Here is a 13,484-nt window from a genome sequence, read left to right as displayed (position 1 = left end):
GAAAAAGTTGGCTTAAAACTCAACTTTCAGAAAACTGAGATAATGGCATCCAGTTTCATCACTTCATGGCAAATAGATGGGGAAACAATGGAAACAGTGAGAGATTCTATTTTTTGGGGCTCCAAAATCACTGCAGATGTTGAAAGCAGCCATGAAATTAAAAGATGCTTTCTCCTTGGAAGAAAAGTTATGACAAAGCTAGACAGCATATTAAAAAGCAGAGACATTACTTTACCGATAAAGGTCCATCTAGTCAAGGCTATGGTTTTTCCAGTAGTCATGTATGGATGTGAGAGTTGGACCATGAAGAAAGCTGAGCGCTGAAGAATTGATGCTTTTGAACTGTGGTGTTGGAGAAGACGCTTGAGAGTCCCTTGGACTGCAAGGAGATTCAACCAGTCCATCCTAAAGGAAATCAGGCCTGTCTATTCATTGGAAGGACTGATGCTGAAGCTGAAAATCCAATACTTCAGCCACCTGATGCGAAGAGCTGACTCATCTGTAAAGACCCTGAAGGTGGGAGGAAGGGGGAATGGCAGAGAATGAGATGGTTAGATGGCAACACCAACTTGATGGCCTTGAGTTTGGATAAGCTCCGGGAGTTGGTGATGGACAGGGAGGCCTGGCGTGCTGCAATTCAGACACGACTGAATGACTGAACTGAACTGACTTTTGTCACTGTCTTGTCAATCTTCTGTTATGTCTGATATTTTTATTGAAATACTAGCAACCTTGCGAAGCCTCCATTTTGCTTTATTTCTTCTGCTTTCCCACTTTCTGAAGATGGAGCTCCAATACTTTGGGCACCTGATGTGAAGAGCTCACTCATTGGAAAAGACCCTGCTGCTGGGATAAATTGAGGGTAGGATGAGAAGGGAGTGACAGAGGATGAGATGTTTGGATGACATCACCAACTCAGTGGATGTGAGTTTGAGGAAACTCTGGGAGATAGTGAATGACAGGGAAGTCTGGTGCACTGCAGACTATGGGGTCCCAAATGATCAGACACAACATAGAGGCTGAACAACAACAACTCCCACTTTTCAGAGATCATGATTCTAGAGTCCTTCCCACTCAGAAGCTGGGAGATAGAGTTAGAGCAGAAGGGTAAATGAGGGCTTGATCCCCAAGGGGTGTGCCAACTGAGGGGCCCTGGTCCCGTTGGGTCCCCTTCCCAGGCCAGGGACTTCTTTAGAACTTCCTTGTAAGCTTTCAAAGGTCCTTTGGCACAATCAGATGATGAAACAGAAGTATATGTGACCCTCATTCTGGAAAGTTGAAAATTGCAGGGTTTTTAAAGGACTTCATTGTAAATCCAGAATGTACCCTGCAAGGCATTTATCTGCTTGCTTTCAGCTCCATTCTCCACTCTTCCTTGTCTCTTTTGCATTGAAAGGGGCTTATCCTGCAAGTTACATTTCTCAGATTTCTTAGCAAATTGACTTCTGGCTAGATTTGGCCCATGGGAAGTGTGCCCAGGAGACAGGAGAGCAAAGGGTAGACAGCGAGAAGCAAGGGGGTTATTATCCTCTTTCTTTCTTAAGATGCATCATCTTTGGCAGTAACTTTGTGTCTTATTTTCCAGCTTTTGTCAAATAGCCTTTTATTCATGACTCTTTATGAAATAATTTAAAAATATGCACAAAATAATACTAAAAATTGTTTATACATTTATATATAATTTTTTGTAAGTTAATTAATTTATTTTAATTGGAGGTTAATTACTTTACAATATTGTAGTGCTTTTTGCCGCACATTGACATGAATCAGCCATGGGTGTACATGTGTCCCCATCCTGAACCCCCCTCCAACCTCCCTCCCCATCCCATCCCTCAGGGTCATCCTGAGCACCCTGTCTCATGCATCGAACTTGGACTGGCGATTTATTTCACATATGGTAATATACATGTTTCAATGTTATTCTCTCAAATCATCCCACCCTTGCCTTCTCCCACAGAGTTCAAAAGTCTGTTCTTTATATCTGTGTCTCTTTTGTTGTCTCACATACAGGGTCATTGTTACCATCTTTCTAAATTCCATATATATGTGTTAATATATTGTATTGGTGTTTTTCTTTCTGACTTACTTCACTCTGTATAATAGGCTCCAGTTTCATCCACCTCATTAGAACTGACTCAAACACATTCTTTTTAATGGCTGAATAATATTCCATTGTGTATATGTACCACAGCTTCCTTATCCATTCCTCTGCTGATGGGCATCTAGGTTGCTTCCATGTCCTGGCTATTATAAACAGTGCTGCGATGAACATTGGGGTACACGTGTCTCTTTCAGTTCAGGTTTCCTCGGTGTGTATGCCCAGGAGTGGTATTGCTGGGTCAAATGGCAGTTCTATTTCCATTCTTTTAAGGAATCTCCACACTGTTCTCCATAGCGGCTGTACTAGTTTGCATTCCCATGAACAGTGTAAGAGGGTCCCCTTTTCTTTATATGTATAATATTTAAAAAATTTGTTTTACTGAAGTATAGTTGATTTATAATGCTTTGTGCATTTCTGGTGTACATAAAAGTGATTCAGCTGAGTAAATACATACATACACACACACACACACATATATATATTCTTTTTTCAAATTCTTTTTGTTTTTTTTTAAATTTCTACACTGTTGTGTTGGTTTCCACCATACAACAACACAAATCAGCCACAATTATACATACATCACTTCCTCTCTAGCCTCACTCTTCTCCCCCATCCCATCCCTCCAATCTGCAGATTCAATACAATCCCTATCAAACTATCAATTATATCTTTCATAGAACTACATATAAATATATTTTTTTAAATGAATAATACATGTTAAGGGACTTCCCTGATGGTCCAGTGGTTAAGACTTCACCTTCCATTGCAGGGGATGAGGATTCAATCCCTAGTAAGGGAGCTAAAACCCCACATTTCTTGTGGCAAAAAACCAAAACATAACACAGAAACAACATTGTAAAAAATTCAATAATGACTATAAAAATTAAAAACTATAAAAAATATATATGTTAAAATTATTAGGATTGGTAGAGTGGGTCAAGGAATGATATAGGGGCTGGTTAGTCGTCTAGAAACTGGGGCTTGCAACTAATTATTAGAAAGTGCTAATGTGCACTGATCTATGATGAATAATCCTTGTTTCCTGAGTATATTAACTTAAGGAAAGAGCTAATGAAATTCAGAACCTCCCAAAGAGATCATAAGTAGACACTTGATTAAGCAAATAAGTTAAAGCAAGAACTTGGTAGATAATCATGAAAGTGGTCCTTGTCTTTTCACATTTCATTGAGCAATTGCATTCCTCCAGCAAACAAAGGACTAACCATTAAATATTCAAGAACTTGATGGTTATGCAATCAGACATCAGAAATATTCAAGCTGCCCTTCTAGTCGATCTGGGTTAACTGCTCTTCCCATCTTCCTTGAAGCTTTTATGTGGCTTTTGTCTGCTTCATTTCTGGTAAGCTATTTTAACAGGTAGAAATTGTTGCAAACCTTAAGATGCAAGAAAGGGAATATTTTTCTGATTTTATAGCTCAAGTCAAATGTAGCTCATCAAGGGTAGCAAAAAGTTTGAGTAGTTATTATTTTTCCTTGATTCCTCTGTCATATATTAGTGGAAATCAAGAAAACTAGGAGTTGGGCTTCTGGGCTGCCAAGATATGCATTGCCCAACTCAGATTGGGCCAGTAAATTGTAAGCATCTGTGTTGTCTTCCTACTGTACATTATCATTGTACTTGCCTCCTCTAGACCTAGCTGCATACTTTGAACTTCACAGCTGCCCCTAAGGTTGCAGTGCTGTTTGTTTTAAATCAGGGGTCCCAACCTCTGGGATCTAATGCCTGATGATCTGAGGTGGAGCTGATGTAATAACGATAGAAGTAAAGTACACAATAAAGGTAATGCACTTGAATCATCCCCAAACTATCACCCCAGCCTTGTCCATGCAAAAATTGTCTTCCAAAAAACTGGTCCCTGGTGCCAAACAGGTTGGGGGCTACTGTTTTAAGCTGATTCCCAGGCAGCCTCTCCTTTTTGTAATTTCCAGTTTTGAGGCGCACACGGAAGTTGAAAGTTCTATCCTTCCAGGCTTGAGAAATCCCATCTTGCCCCTCACCTGGTCTCAGGCCTGTGACGGGGAAAGTGAAAGCACCTTTTCATTCATTCCACGAGTACTTATTGAAAGTCATCTTAGTTCAGGTCCTATCTCTTATAGCAGGCCCTGAGATAATTCAAGTGTGAGTCGTTTATGTGGGAGGCAGTCCCAGGTAACACTAGTAGGGAGGTGTGGAGGTGACAGAGGAAGGGCAGGCAACCTTATGGAGTAAGTTACCATCGTGGATGATCAGAGCTCAAGCCCAACGGGGAACTCTGGGAGACTGTAGACAACTCAGTGTCGACTTAGGGAGGCAGTGGGAGCTGGATTATATATCCACCTACCTCTAAGCATGATTGGTTGAGGATTTTCAGTGGTTAACTACCCAGATTGTCCAGTCTACTGTGCCCGAGACCAGGGTCGCATTCTACTGTTTGGAAGAATGACCTCTGGTGAGAGATGCAGATGCTGACATTTTGAAGTAGAGACAGCTCCTGCTGCAGTGCCACCACCCGAGGGGAGGTAATACAAAGGCTTTTTGTTCCAGCCATGAGGAAGACGCTGAAGTAAGTGCTATAGAAAAGCTTAGCTACTTCAATCCGTACATGAAGCAGGAGAAGCTATGTTTTGCTGGCTGTGCATTCAGAATGATGCCAAGTGCTGTAAGGAGGTCAGCAGAAGTAGGAAGCATGATGTAGGAAGCAGAAGTAAGAGGCATGGTGTCCCACTCATCTGAGGGACTTACTAAGTAGAGGATGACCTTGGTCCTGCCATGCAACACAGGCAAATGGACAAAACACCATGGTGTATTGGTATTAGGGGAGGATTGGAATTCTTGGGAAAGGTTTCATGGAGAAGGTAGGAAATAAAGGAAGAATAGCATTTGTGGAAACAAAGCCAAAGCCTCTATTATCTGAGGACCAATGAGACAGACAGTGTGGAGGCAAAGCTAGCTTAGCAAGTTGTCATGTGGTGAACAAGCCCATGGAATTGGAGTTGATGGAATATGTTCAAGTGGAGTGTGGTTGTGTGTGTGTGTGTGGGGGGGGGTGGTTCTCCATGCTTGATTGGGTAGGGCAAGGCCAACACTGAGATGTTTGAAGGCAAAAAAATCTTGGCTAGTTATTGTCCTAAAGATTGCCTGTTGCCTTGAACATACAATCTGTTTTGAAAAAGCCCACCCGTGTCCACAGTACTGTTGAAGAAGAGGCTATGTTGGAGCAGGTGACCCTGCTTCTGAGGCCACATTGGATTGTCATGGAGCAGACACATACCCTAGGTGACCTACAGAATCCAGTGTTTTGAATTTTCTCCCCTGATACTTGGACCTAGGCCACTAAGAGACTGAATAAGTTTGTTTTCTGTAAAGCCAGGGTGAGAGTTCTGTTCTCTTCGTAAGTTGCAGACAGGTACAAACATACCACATTAAACTACAGCATCCTGTAGAATATTAATTGCAGCAAAAAAGGTTGAGTACAAGTGTGAGAGAATCAGAGAAGAGAGACCATGCGGCCCCAAAAGGTTTAAGGTAACTTTCTACTTCCTGCAATGGTGTACCTCTAGGTTTCAAGTCTTCTATAAGCTCTCCATCCAAGTTAATTTGAGTGGGTTTCTCCTCTTTGGAAATCAAGGACCTCTAACTAATACAAGATGGTAGCCGCTAATTTGCATATTTCCAGTGCTTTGATTCTCAGCCCTCTGGGTTGCAGTCATTTGGAGATCCCCAGAAGAAAACCTTGAGATGAGAATCATACTTAAATGATTATTTAGGAAGAGCTTCAGGGAGACCCTAAAGGAATGGGGCAAACCTGTCCAGGAAGAGAAGAAAGCCGAACCAGTGGTGGTGAATTCAGACCCACAGGTGAGGACTATGAGGGGCGCTGCAGTGGAAGTCCCTCCTTGGAGCCCCTTCTTCCCTCCAGGCAAGGGAGCGGGGTTTTCTCTCTTGCCTTACTGACCTGCGCTGTTCTGGGCAGGGGGAGATAGATTAGGTGTGGTCATCACTCTCCACTTATTAACAGCCTAGATGGGGGAGAAAAACTTGCAAACACATATGGAATGTGTGTGTGTGTGTGTGTGTGTGTGTGTGTGTGTGTGTGTGTGTGTGTGTAAGTTGCTCAGTTGTGTTTACTCTCCGTGACATCATGGACTGTACCTTGCCAGTTTCCTCTGTCCATGCAATTCTCCAGGCCAGAATACAGGAGTGGGTAGCCTTTCCCTTCTCCAGGGGACTCTTCCTCACCCAGGGACTGAACCCAGGTCTCTTACATTACAGGCAGATTCTTTACCATCTGAGCCACCAGGGAAACTCACAAACACATGTAGACCCAGCTGGAAAAATACCTGCTGCTGGTGGAGAATAAGAAAATCTGCACCCAAAGGAAGTTCTCTGCAAACAGTGCAGCTCTCCCCTCAAACATACTAGAATCACTCAACAACATAAGCATGGCTGATTTCCTCCCAGGTACTACTTCTTAAAATCTCTTCCAAAAAACAGAACTTTCTGAAAAATGATTGTTGGGAGTGATAAGAACCTAGCAGGAACCCAGTTTATATTCCACAGCCTTGACCCAAGAAAGAGAAGAGTAAATATTAAACGGAACGTTGGTGAGACTGTTGTGTGTTCTTTTTTTCCTCCTGAAGTTATGTTTGCTCTTTCAAGGACTAGCAACTCAAAGTATGTTCCATCCCCTGGCGGGCTCCAAGAAAGCAGTGGGCATTTGCTTACGTCAATAGGCCTTTTTCCCCCTATGATCTCTAGTGCAGGGATTGTGAAAGCGCAGAGCAGTATCCAAAAGACTTCCATGAGTCTTAAAGGACCAAACTGAAAAAACACAGACCTTGTACCATATGATATCATTTCATATTGCACGCATACAACTAGTGCTACATACTAGTACACACGCTACATACTAGGACATGACTATGTGAGGAATTCACTGTTAATAAAATTTAGTATTCATACATTTTAGTTTTTTAGTTAATTATTATTTTTAAGGTTTTATTTTATTATTTCTCTTAAAAATATATTTTATTGAAGTATAGTTGACTTACAATATTTTGGGTGCACAGCAAGATGATTCAGTTATACATATATACATATATTATTTTTGAAATTATTTTCCATTATAGGTTATTGTAAGAATTGACTATAGTTCCCTGTACTATACAGTAAACCATTGGTGCTTGTTGCATATCTATTTTTTTAAATTAGAAGTCCAGCATTCTGTTCATACTAAGTCAAACAATTGGAATCAAAATGTCATGAATTTTTTAGTTAGGAAAAAATTAATATGTTTTCTAAAATATATATTATACATATTATTTATATATAAGTATACAAAAGTTTCTACTGTGCTTGATAAAGACTTGAGAAAGAGTATCAAAGGAAAAAAGAAGAAGAGATAGAGCAGTTGAAAAATATAAACTAAATGAAATGGGAGCACTGAATGTGAAATAGAAAAAGTGCAACAAACTTGATAAAAGTAAAAGATCAACATATAGCCCAGTTGCTTTTACACATGACTGCTCATTAGAAACATATCTGAAGCTCTGGAGGAAAAAAGAAATACCTTGGCATTTGTATTTTTCAAAAAATCTCAAGATAATTCTGATATGCGTTTGTATTCTTTTTCCATTTATTTTTATTAGTTGGAGGCTAATTACTTTACAATATGGTAGTGATTTTTGCCACACATTGACATGAATCAGCCATGGGTTTACATGTATTCCCCATCCCAATCTCCCCTCCCACCTCCTTCTCCACCCCATCCCTCTGGGTTTTCCCAGTGCACCAGGCCTGAGCACTTGTCTCATGCATCCAACCTGGGTTGGTGATCTGTTTCACCCTTGATAATATACATGTTTCGATGCTGTTCTCTCAAAACATCCCACCCTCACCTTCTCCCACAGAGTCCAAAAGTCTCTTCTGTACATCTGTGTCTCTTTTTCTGTTTTGCATATAGGGTTATCATTACCATCTTTCTAAATTCCATATATATGCATTAGTATACTCTATATTACTCAACCATTAAAAAGAATTCATTTGAATCAGTTTTAATGAGATGGATGAAACTAGAGCCCATTATACATAGTGAAGTAAGCCAGAAAGATAAAGACCAATACAGCGTTTGGATTTTAAAAAGTGATTACAGATTTTTCTAGTAAATGATAGTTTTGGTGATAAAAAATTCAATTATTTTTCTGTTGACCAATCATGATACAATGGTATTAAGTTAGTAAAATTACATAATCACAATAGGTGAAAGATGTTTGTCAGTTTGCACAATCAATAGTCAGACATAAAATAAAAGATAATTACATTTGCAGGCCATAATGGAAACATGATTAAATTAACAGTACAAAATAATTATATACAATTTGGGGAAGTCAAGCAGAATAATGCCATAAGTAGAAGTGCATAAATGCATATTTTCATACACCCAGCCAGTCTATGTCTTTTGGTTGGTGCATTCAATCTATTTACATTTAAGGTAATTATTGATATGTATATTTTTCTTAATTATTTTGTGTTTACTTTCTGTAGGTCTTTTCCTTCTCTTGTGTTTCTTGCCTAGAGAAGTTTCTTTAGCATTTGTTGTAAAGGTGGTTTGGTGGTGCCAAATTCTCTTAACTGTTGCTTGTCTGGAAAGCTTTTGACTCCTCCATCAAATCTGAAGGAGAGTCTTGCTGGGTATTCTTGGTTGTAGGTTCTTCCCTTTCATCACTTTAAATATATAGTGTCATTCCCTGCTGGCTTGTAGAGTTTCTGTGGCAAAATCAGCTGATAGGCTGCTGGGAGTTTCCTTGTATGTTATTTGTCTTTTTCCCTTGTTGGTTTTAATATTTTATCTAGGTCTTTAATTTTTGTCAATTTGATTACTATGTGTCTGGGTGTGTTCATGCTTGGGTTCATCCTGCCTGGGACTCTCTGCTTCCTGGACTTGGTTGACTGTTTCCTTTCCCCTGCTGCTGCTAAGTCGCTCCAGCCGTGTGCGACTCTGTGCAACCCCATAGACGGCAGCCCACCAGGCTCCGTCGTCCCTGGGATTCTCCAGGCAAGAACACTGGGGTGGGTTGCCATTTCCTTCTCCAATGCATGAAAGTGAAAAGTGAAAGTGAAGTCGCTCAATCGTGTCCAACTCTTCGCGACCCCATGGACTGCAGCCCACCAGGCTCCTCTGCCAATGGGATTTTCCAAGCAAGAATACTGGAGTGGGTTGCCATTGCCTTCTCCGTTTCCCATGTTAGGGAAGTTTTTAGCTATTATCTCTTCAAATATTTTTCAGGTCCTTTCTCCATTTCTTCTCCTTCTGGGACCCCGATAAAGCAAATTTTGGTGTCTTAATGTTGTGCCAGCCTCTTAGGCTGTCTTCATTCTTCATTGTTTTCATTCTTTCTGGTTTCTGTTCCACAGCAGCGACTTCCACCATTCTGTCTTCCAGGTAATTTATCCATTCTTCTGCCTCAGTTAGTCTCCTATTAATTTCTTCTAGTGTATTATTCATCCCTGTTTGTTTGTTATTTAGTTCTTTCAGGTCTTTGGTAAACATTTCTTTCATTGCCTCCATTGTTTCCCCAAGATCCTGGATCATCTTCATTATCATTATTCTGAATTCTTTCTCTGGAAGGTTGCCTATCACCACTTCATTTAGTTATTTTTGGGGGGGTTTATCTTGTCCCCTCACCCGGGACATAACTTTATGATTTTTCATCATGATTAACTTTCTGTAATATGGTTTTTGTTTTACCCACCATGGGACTTTGCTTCTTTTTGCGTCTTCTGTCTTCCTTCTGATAGATGAGGTTGAGAGACTTGTGTACGCTTCCTGATGGGAGGGACTGGCATGGGAAAAACTAGGTCTTGCTCTGGTGGGCAGGGTCTGGCTCAGTAAAGTAAAACTGCTGATGGGTAGGGTTGCACTCTCTCCCTGGTATTTGTTTGGCCTGAGGCAACCCAGCCCTGGGGTCTGCGGGCTTGATGGTAAGGTTAAAGGTAAACCTCAAGAGGGTTTATGACAAGGGGGACTTTCCCAGCCAGATACTGCCAGTGACCCCGTCCCTGTGATGAGCCCCTGCCAACCCATGCCTCCACAGGAGACCCTCCACCACTAGCAAGTAGTTTTGCTTCAGTTGCCTGTGGGGACATTGCTCCTTTCCTCTGGGTCTTGGTTGGTGCTAGATTTTGTTTGTGCCCTTGATGGCTGGAGTTTCTGTTTCCTCAGTCCTACGGAAGTCCTATAATCAAACCCCACTGGCCTTCAAGGCCAGATTCCCTGGGGATTCCCAATCCTTTATCAGATCCCCAGGCTGGGAAGCCTTACATGGGGTTAAGAACCTTCACAACAGTGAAAGAACTTCTTTGGTATTATTGTTCTCCAGTTTTTGGGTTACCCACCTGGTGGGTATGGGATTTGATTTTATTGTGATTGTGTTATTCATCCCATCTCACTGTGGCTTCTTTGTCTTTGGACATGGGGTATCTTTTTTGGTGGATTCCAGCATCCATCTGTCATTGGTTTTTAAATAGCTAGTTGCAATTTTGGTGTTCTTGCAGGAGGAGATGAGAGCACGTCCTTCTACTTCACCATCTTGAACTGGAACTTCATATTCATACATTTTAAATAGCATGACACTAGAGTTTATTAAGAACAGTTAATTCTGGATTCCGATGTATATCAGCTTCCTCCCTGGAAAACATGCACAGACAGGGAATAAGAATTCTCCCAAGGCCTAGGAAAAACAATGACTAGTGCATCCCTGGAGTGGCCTCTACATTTTTAACTGTGGCTATTCTTAATTCCTAATCATTAGTTATTGTTAGTCTCAATTCTATTTTCTTTCATATTTGGTGCATTTTCTTTTTTTCTTTAATTGAAGTATAATCAATTTACAATGATTTAAATTTAAAATGAAGTACAATCAATTTACAATGTTGCATTTGTTTATGTATATAGCAACATGATAAATATATACATATAAATATAAATGTAGACAAATATACATATATTCTTTTTTAGATTCTTTTCCTTATAGATTACTACAAAATATTGAGTATAGTTCTCTGTACTTGTTGGTTGTCTATTTTATATATAGTAATATGTATCTGTTAATCACAAACTCTGAATTTATCCCTCTCCCCCCACCCTCATCCATTTTCTTATGTGGAAAATGCTGATTTAGGATGAGTCTCCCTAGAAGTAGACTCTGAGATAAGTGCAAGTAGTTTATTTGGAGGATGATCCCAGAGACCACTGGAAGGCAAGTGGGGAAGGACATAAGAAAGGAAAGAAAACAATCATAGACTGTGGAAATGAGCAGAATTCCTGACATGGGAGCTGGGGCTCAGGCCTCTGGGCACGCTGGAGAGACTTTGCATAATACACCTCAGTGTCGCTTCCCTGAGTGGTGAGGTTTGGGGTCTGTATCTGACATTTTCCACTGGATGACTGTTGAAGACTGCTTCTGGGGGCATTGATTCACAGATACCTGTAGCCTGCACACTAGATCATGCCCCTGCAGCCAGGAAAAGCCCTCAGGGAGAGTGGCAGGAGGTTTATAAGAGGCTATCGGTGGGTAGAAGAGTTGGAAGATAGGGCTGGGCAGGACACAGGTGCTTTGACAGCGTCTACTGGAGATGCAAATGTCTATGAACAGTATTGGGGGACCATCATTATCTAATCACTTGATTTTGGGATGCACATGTGTTGCATTCCAATGAACTATATAAGTCCCAGTTGTTAAGTCATCAGGGAAAACCTTATGCAAAGATGCAATCTTTTTTTTTTTTTAAAAGATGCAGTCTTAAACTTCAAACCAAGAGGGTGGAAAGAAGCCAGGTTTAGAGATGGGAGTGGTCCTGAAGTCTTCTGCATCACTTTTGCCATGAAAATTCTGCATCTACACAAGAAAATTTAAATTCTAGGTTGTTTAAAGAGTGATTCTTAGCAATCACATTCTCATTCAGAATAAAATTGTTTCTAGCCATCCTTCAGGGTAAACTTTCAAATTTTCCATGTGTTGCCCTTTCACCATCATGTTTCTCTCATCTAGTCAATTTCTCTTTACCCACTCACTAGTCAAAAGTCCTATTCCCACTTTTTTGCTCCATCTACTATGAGAATGAAAACTATTCTCAGCAATCATGCTATCAACATTGCAGAAAATGTCAACATCACTCTAAAGGGCCCCATGGTCACTATGAAGGGCCCCAGAGGCAACTTGCAGAGACTTAAATCACACTAATGTAGAATTCAGGCCTTCCCTGGTGACTCAGTGGTAAAGAATCCACCTGCCAGTGCAGGAGATGCAGGGTTGATCTTTGGGTCAGGAAGATCCCTCCTTGGGGAGGAAATGGCAACCCATTCCAGTATTGCTGCCTGGGAAATCCCATGGACAGAGGAACCTGGCAGGCTAAGTCCATGGGGTCACTAAGGGTCGGACACAGCTTAGAGACTAAACAATAACAACAATGTAGGACTCAGTCCCTTGGAAAGAAAAAGATGAAGCTCCAGACTGGACAAAGAATGGGGAAATAGAAAGGAACTAGTAACAATTCGCACTGTCTGTAGCTGTGTACAGACCATGGTCAAGGAGGTCACACTGGGCTTCCATTACAACAAGAGGTCTGTGTATGCTCACCTCCACATCAGTGTCATTATTCAGGAGAAGAATTTCTTTGTTGAAATCCAAAGTTGGGGAGTGTGAAAAATACATCTACATGTTTTGGATGAGGCCAGGTGTTACTTGTTCAGTATCTCAATCAGAAAGATGAATTAATTCTTGAAGGAAATGGCATTGAATTTGTATCACATACTTAAAAACAAGAATATCAGAGAATTTTTGGATGCTATCTATGTTTTTGAAAAAGGAACAGTTCAGTAGGCTGATTAATAAGATCTACATTGCCCAGGTACAGAAGCAGCAAGATGTCAATGATTCTTTGGACTTGTGATATTGTAAAGTGATAAAATCTCTTGACTGGGGAAAAATGTCCTAACCCCATTTTCACCAGCTGCTGCTTTGAGAGTTCCCATCTTCCATCCTAGATTTTTTCTACTCTAGTTCCTTAGGAAAGAAGACATCTCTCTGGAGACATAAAAAACTCGAGTCCTCTCTAAAGATGATGAGGATGACAATTCAAATATCTGGAACTGGATTTCTCGAATTTTTTGTTACAAACCTCCCCACTTTGTCTTGCCTCTCAGCTGACAGGTAATTTCATATCTCTTGGACTCTAGTCTTGAGGTTTGACTTGGGATATCAATGTTCTGTAAATAATTTGTGGTGTTGAGAAGGACTTAAAGGAGTTTGTGAATTTTTCTTGCTTGTTAGAAAATTAAATTAAAATTAAATTAAACTTTTAAGAAAATTAAATGTGTATTAA

The 13,484-nt window shown here is 40.6% G+C and overlaps 1 pseudogene; it reads left to right on the top strand.

Moving 5' to 3' along the window:
* The first annotated feature begins 12,220 nt into the window (after positions 1-12,220).
* LOC136157762 (large ribosomal subunit protein uL6-like) lies at positions 12,221-12,991 on the top strand (annotated as a pseudogene).
* Positions 12,992-13,484: the final 493 nt, after the last annotated feature.

Source organism: Muntiacus reevesi, chromosome 2, assembly GCF_963930625.1.
Source record: "Muntiacus reevesi chromosome 2, mMunRee1.1, whole genome shotgun sequence".
NCBI classification, from domain to species: Eukaryota; Metazoa; Chordata; class Mammalia; order Artiodactyla; family Cervidae; genus Muntiacus; species Muntiacus reevesi.
This window is presented reverse-complemented; position numbering and strand designations above follow the sequence as displayed.